The sequence below is a fragment of the Hakea prostrata genome, chromosome 5 (assembly GCF_041222555.1).
Source record: "Hakea prostrata isolate BN-2017 chromosome 5, UWA_Hpros_2, whole genome shotgun sequence".
Lineage (NCBI taxonomy): Eukaryota > Viridiplantae > Streptophyta > Magnoliopsida > Proteales > Proteaceae > Hakea > Hakea prostrata.
Window position 1 is genome coordinate 49,006,208 of NC_142604.1, and position 7,633 is coordinate 49,013,840.

Below are 7,633 nucleotides of genomic sequence, written 5' to 3' on the forward strand. Positions count from 1 at the left end.
TCGTAATCTTGATTCTTGTAAGGTAAGGTTTGATGATAACGAAGAACAAGAAAAACTCAAGCGATTGTGAAGGGATGAGGAAGTCTTCTTCCTGGAGGATTTCGCTTGGGAGCACTGGTGGTGCCTGCAGTCGGAGCAGCTTGCTTCGTCACAGTCGCTGGAGCAGCGTAGCTTTGGGCCAAAATGGCGGACCGTTTTAATGCAATCAAAATTAAAGAAATACAAGTTTGGGTTGAACCTCAGATGGTTCGATTCGTTTAAAGGAAACGGTTTATTTTCACTTAACTTTATGTTTAATGCACATGCTCTTAGTGGATGGTGAAGATTTAATTTAAATATCAAAACTAATATCAAAACTGCATGGAGCACTCCAACGTAGGCACTGCTCCCAAGCAAAATCCATTAAAATGAGAGGGTAAGTGGATATTCAACCTCAACCATCCAATCCTCGTCTATTATGTAAAGCACTTGTTCAGTAGGCTCTCCTTTTCATTATCCTCACTGATATTAAAGATAGCAGCTTCTTCCACTTTTCTCTATATTTTTCACTCTGTTTTTCAGCAATAGAATTGAACAATTGAATCCTTCTTTTCTTTGAAGAAGAACAATTTCAAAAATATAGTAGTATCTTCCTCTTCCTCTTCTTCCTTCTCTTTTCACTTTTTCTCTTGTCTAGCAGAAGAAGACCAGCGTCCATAGCATAGCATATTCTTCTTCCTCAATGGTTCAAAACGCAGGCTAGCAACAGCTAGCTGTTTTTCTTCTCCTTAAAACCCACGCCGGCGGCAGGTTGTTTTCCATTTCTCTCCATTCTTACTCTATTGTTCAACAATGGAAGAAATACTCAGGTAAGCTTTTCTTGCACCACTACCGAACCCTTTAGTTTCGTTTTACAAGAATGATTTTTGCAAATCTTTAATTCTTCCCTTAGCTTAATTCCATGTGTTGCCGCTATACCAAATAAAAACCAATAAAAAATAAACCAGGTTTGAACTGGTTCCAATACTAGCCTTACCCAACTTGATTGAACCCGTTAGTATACTTGATTTGAATTGCTCATATCATCTCAGCTATCTCATTTAAGTTGCCAACAATGACAACACCTTCATTTGCAGCTAATGGATCAACAAAAGCAAAGTTGAATAGGCAGAGTGCCTAAATCACACATAACCTCTAGCTCCCATGCATAGTTCATACAACCCTCTGGGGTTTTGATCCTCTCTGTCTAACCAGATGTTTTCCCTTAAAAATAATTAAATGCATGGAATTAATCTGGCTAACATGGTTACTTTTCATCACTTTAACAAAATGAAAACAATTGTGCAGGCTGGATCATGCAATACGAGTATTTGTAGATTGAGTTGGTCATAGTTAGAGGTTTTAAAATCTCTGGAAAATCCGAAGAGCGGAAGACGAGATCAGGGGAAGCTTGAGTTGAATGTGCAATTCCCATAAGATTATAATGGAGCTCCTTATCCTATCTCAAGTGATAGCAACATTTGTAGCCTTCACTTTTGTGTTTTATTTCCTACGAAGACACAAAACCAAGCGAAGGGAAGCCCCAACACCATCTGGTGCCTTGCCGATTATTGGTCATCTCCATTTGCTAGGGGGAAAATGCTCGCTTCCACGAACACTTGGTTCTTTGGCCAACAAACTTGGCCCAATCTTCATGCTCAAACTCGGTGTACATCGCACACTGGTTGTGAGACAGAGTTTTTGCTACACGTCCTCATTTGGCTGCAGGGAAGCATCTAGGCTTCAACTATGCTGTATTTGGATTCTCACCATATGGTTCATATTGGCGTGAGATACGAAAGGCGTCCACTATTGAACTATTCTCTAATACCCGTCTTCACAAGCTCAGGCATGTTAGGGTTGCTGAAGTAGACACATTCATCAAAGAATTATACTCGGGTTGGGCCAAGGATAATAGTGACCAACCCATGAATGTGGAGATGAAGGAGTGGTTTGAACACCTTACGTTTAATGTCATCACCAAACTTATTGCTGGGAAACGTTATTATGGGAACATTGGTACAGTTGGAAATGAGGTGGATGAGGCCCAACGATTTCAAAAGGCAATGGCTGATCAATTCATGTACCTAAGTGGGGTGCCTGTTGTATCTGATGCAATACCCTATTGTGAATGGTTGGACTTGGGAGGACATGTGGGAGCCATGAAATCTACTCTTAAGGAGTTCGACTCTATAATTGGAAATTGGATCGATGAACATCGTCATCACAAGGTCCATTGTACGACACAATCGTCTCGAGATGAAGAAGAACTCGACTTCATCGATATAATGCTATCTGTGATTCTTGAGAGCAATTTGAACCACAGTTATGATTGTGATACTGTAATCAAGGCAACTGCATTGGTATGTGCCTTCTTTCAATTTTATTTAATTATAGTAATGGAGGCTGAATTAGTTTAAAAACTTGGCTTACAAGTACCAAAGCCTTAAACTTCTTTTCTATATTTTCCCTTTGCGCAGCAACTCATCGCAGGTGGCTACGAAACGACCTCTGGCACCTTGACATGGGCACTTTCTTTGCTGTTGAGTAATAATGAAGTTCTGAAAAAGGCCCAAGAAGAATTGGACATCCATGTTGGTAACGATAGACGTGTTGAAGAATCAGATATCAACAAGTTGGAGTACCTCCAGGCCATTGTAAAGGAAACTTGTGGTTATATCCTCCTGCGCCTTTATCAGTACCTCATGAAGCCATGGAAGACTGTCAAGTGGGAGGTTATGCCATCCAAAAGGGCACACGTTTACTTCCTAATATATGGAAGCTTCATCGAGACCCTCATGTGTGGTCAGAGCCCCATGAATTCAAACCAGAGAGGTTTCTCACTACACATGTAGTAGTGGACTATCTAGGTAAGAACTTTGAATTCATTCCTTTTGGATCCGGCCTACGAGCATGCCCAGGTATTACATTTTCCAAGCAAATCTTGCACTTGACTCTTGCTCGTCTACTTCAAGGATTCAATCTAGAAACCGCTACGGATGAACCAATAGATATGACTGAAGCCTTAGGCATCTCCATGCCCAAAGCAACCCCTCTAAACATCCTTCTCACCCCACACCTTCCTTCTAAGCTTTATGAAAATTAAAATTAATTATAGTTTTTATGCTTCTTATGATTGGACTACTGAATTGAGGTTTTCAATGTTGTCTACATAGATGAATAAAATCCTAATGTTTCTATTTGGTTCAAAGGTAAATTATTTAAGAAGGTGATATCTAAGTTTTCCATGTAACAATATACAGTTGTTAACATTTAAATTTTATCCACGGTCAAAAATACAAACCTCAGCCATTTCTTTCCACATATTAATATATCTATCAAATTCGCCAAAGAAATAAGGATTCACATCCTATGTAATTCCTTTCTCTACAATTTCTTGTAATTCCCTCATAGGATTGTGCCATGTGGCATTTAAGGAATCCAAAGGTTATCCAATTTAACTAGAGTTTAAATAAAATTCAAATTTATGGGTGGGTTTAAATAAAATTCAAATTTAGTTTAAATTGGATAACCTTTGGATTCCTTAAATGCCACATGGTACAATCCTATGAGGGAATTACAAAAAATTGTAGAGAAAGGAATTGCAGAGGATGTGAATCCACGGAAGAAGACAAAAGGGAAAGAAGGCGGGATGACCGGGAAATTAAATGACAACTAATATGTTACATGGAAAACTTAGATATCCCTTCTTAAATAATTTACCTTGAACCAGAGGAACACAGGCACGAAACCCGGCCAACAAGAAGCTAAAACATAATAATTAATTCAAAAGCTAGAAGAAAGGGGGGGGAGAAGGAGTAGAGGGGTTGCTTTGGGCATGGAGATGCCTAAGGCTTCAGTGGTGGGACCCAACCTACAATGTGATGCAGAATTATTCGCTCCTTCCTCAAAGTTAGCGAATCCAAACTTGTTAATGTTTGTCAATTAAGCTGATAAACCCTTGAAAATTATCACTAAAGTGACTTCATTGTACCAAATCACATTTTCCCCTTATTATACCCACCATAATGCAACATATCCACTTTAGGCAGACGTGAGGTTGTCTTTATGCCTCAAGAATGTCTAGACTTTTCCTCTTTTATTTATTTTATTTAGTTATTTTTTAAGAGAGAAGGCTTATGCTAACATATTATTTGTTTATCCTTGTCTTCCTTTGAAGGATAAAGGGTCAACTTTTAAATGCTAAAGAAAGAATAGGGAGAACGAGAGATATGGAGATGCTAGATGCTAGCAATAACATACCCAACCTAATTTTAATTTTCATAAAGCATAAAAGGAAGGTGTAGGGTGAGAAGGATGTTAAGAGGTGTTGCTTTGGGCATGGTGAGGCCTAAAGCCTCAATTATGTCTGTTGACTCATTTGTAGGTGTCTTAGGATTGAATCCTTGAAGTAGACGAGCAAGAGTCAAGTGCGAGATCTACTTGGCAAATGCAATACTTGGGCATGATCGTATCATAGATCCAAAAGTAATGAACTTAGAGTTCTTACCCAAATAGTCCACTTCTACTTGTTTAGTGAGAAACCTCTTTGGTTTGAATTCATGAGGTTCCGACCACACTTGAGGGTCTCGATGAAGCTTCCATGCATTAGGAAGTAATTGTGTGCCTTTTTGGATATCATACCCCCCCCCCCCCCCCCCAACTTGACAATCTTCCAAGACAGGAATAGATACAAGCAAAGGAGGATATAACCGCAAAGTTTCCTTTACAATGGCCTGGAGGTACCCTAGCTTGTTGTTGTTTAATTCTTCAATGCATCTATCCCTACAAACATGGATGTCCAACTCTGCTTGTGCCTTTTTCAACACTTTGTGATTACTCAATCGCAAAGCAAGTGCCCATGTCAAGGTGTTGTAGGTCGTTTCATAACCACCTCTGATGAGGTTTTGTGCACAAGGAAAATGTAGAAAAGAAGGTTAAGATTTAGTAGTTGTAAGCCAATGAGAACTCAAACTAAGCCTCCATTAATCTACATAAAATTGAAAGTATGTACATACCAATGTAGTCATTTTACATACATAAGGACAAATCTGTCATTTTGGGTGCAAACTTAATAGAAAAGAGGTTGAAAACTAACTATGGGTAACGGATAATTTTAGCTTTGTGAAAAGTGGGCAGTCAGTAATTGTTTAGTGGGGAGCCAAGAGTTTTGCCCCCACTTAAGTGGGCGACACCATGTGAAAAACTCCAACTTAAATTTTTTTTCCCTAGTACATTTGAAATTTTTATTCATTTATTTTTATGAAAAGAAAATGCATTAACTAAAAAAGAGAAATCAGGTGGAAAAAGTTCCACCCAAAACACTCGAGCACAACAAACTGTTTGACAACATGTAAGGTAGATTTCTACTTTAATTTGAAGCATAGTGTAACATTTGCTTCTCCCTTCATAATTTAAAATTTTAGGGTTATTGTTCCCTCCAAGTGATGATCGGGGTATGGAGTTCAAATCTTCTACTCGCAAAGGGTAGAGGATTAGGCCCATTTAACATCTTTTCATCACACATTTAGGAGGAATGCCCACCTAATGTTCCAACTTAATGGCCTAACATTATCCTAACCTACCGCTTTATCATCATTATAGTGAAAGCCATGCCAACCCCACCCTCATCCCTTGTTTCATTGTGTTTGAGTATGGGGAAGTGCATCCTACCCGGCGGGGGAAAAAAAAGTGAACTAATTGCTTATAAAGTTTTGGGGAGAAAACCTCTTGGAAAATGGGAAAAGACTTACCAGCACACCATTGTGAGTGGGGTTCCACACTAAGACTTGGGATCCACCACTTCATAGGTGGGGAGTGGCACCACTACTAAGATTGGGATCGATCCATACTTCAGAGGTGGCGATTCACCCTCTATCTAATGTGGAATTATTGGCTCTTCTCCAAAGTTAGCGAATCCAAACTTTTTTTTCCCGGTAGACAAAGTGAACTAATTGATTAGAAAGCTTCATGAGAACATCTCTTGGCAAATACAAAAGAGTAAACGAACTTGCTGATCTTTGTCAATTGAGCTATTAACACTTGAAATTATCGCTAGACATTTTTTTCCTTATTATACCCAATACAAACCAACATATCTAGTTCTATTTATGCCTTCAAGAATGGCATAGACATTTGTCTTTCTTTTTTTCTCTTTTTATTTTTGAGAGACAATAAGGAATGTGAGGTGGTGGATTAGGATTATTTCGGCTCTGGGCATAACGGAAATAGCATCTATTGGCCGAATGGCCTTGCTTAGCGCATATTTGACATTTGAAGGAATTAGTATTAAAGGTGTTTTGGTTTGGTCGGTAATAGGAATTTTGAGATCTTGGAGAACCATTTGATGAATTTCGGAAGTTAGATCTAGGTGGGTTTCGGTTGTTGGGTGGATAGGAATTCATACTATTATTAGGCCGATTAAATTTAGGCTGATCTTTAACAAGTAATGCAGTAGGGGAATGGAAATCAGTTAAAATTGATTGAGTGTTCTCATAGCCACGGCGTAACCGTTGCTCATGAGTAAGTAGTTTGGCTCTTAGGTCGGTAAAGGTAACGGGTGGGGTAATATTTTCCACAGTGATGATGAAAGTGAGATAATCCGAACCAAGACCATTTAATGTATATGCTACCAAGTCAGAGTCATTTACCTTGTCATTGATTGCCGCTAAGGAATCAATGATGGACTTAATTTTGTAAAGATAGTCCGTAATTGTGCCCGTTCCTTTATTGATCATCTGCAATTCACTGTGAAGATAATTCCTTCGAGCAGTGGATTGTTGTTGGAAAAGTTGTCCAAGAGAGTCCCATACATCTTTCACTGTTTGAAGGCCAAGAATATGAGAAAAAAGAGACGGTGTGAGGGTGGCATTGATGCATGTTCGAACAAAATGATCATTCTTTCTCCAGGTTTGAAATGTTGGATTCGACGTTTAAGTTCCTCAAATAGTGATAGTTTGATTTGGCATCGATCCAATACCATCAAGATGATGCATAAGACCATAGGTAATAAAAATGGATTCTAATTGTTCTCTCCACATGAGATGATTTGCTCCATCAAGCTTGACAGAAACAAGGTTGAAGAGATTGGTAATGGGGAATGGAGTGTTAGCAGTGGCCATTGAAAATGTAGTGTTTTGGGGGAAAAAATCTCAAAACCTTAGCTTTAATACCATGAAAGAATGCAAAGAAAAACTCTATTTTTGATAAGTAGGTTGCTTACCTTGATGGGTAAGTCTTATGTATTTATAAACAAACATGGTTGTTGTACAATATTCGTTTACAATATTCAAATTTGAAGTCAAAATAAAAAACTTGAATTCAAAAATCAAATTCAAACCATAAGAGATCCGTTATGGTCTTTCACTTTCTTTCTTCTATTTGTGACCCAGAGAACTTTGCTGGAAACGATTGGATGGAAGTGCTAGTGATCTCACTTACTCGGATCCAATGCAAAGTCGCCTTCATGAAATGTTTTGAAGTTTACTAGAAAATAGAAAAGGTTGAGTAAAAGGTTCTTATTCGTACTAGATGATGTTTGGAATGAGGAATTGGATAAGTCGAATAAGTTGAAAGTTTCTCAACTTGAGGACATGGATGTGCTCATCACACAGTG

At 38.5% G+C, this 7,633-nt stretch overlaps 1 pseudogene across 1 annotated transcript; it reads left to right on the forward strand.

The window, feature by feature from the left end:
* The first annotated feature begins 531 nt into the window (after positions 1-531).
* Positions 532-3,611, forward strand: LOC149016311 (xanthotoxin 5-hydroxylase CYP82C4-like; annotated as a pseudogene). Its single transcript, XR_016173717.1, has 3 exons — positions 532-848; positions 1,327-2,381; positions 2,499-3,611. The product of XR_016173717.1 is annotated as a xanthotoxin 5-hydroxylase CYP82C4-like (transcript).
* The last annotated feature ends 4,022 nt before the right edge of the window (positions 3,612-7,633 follow it).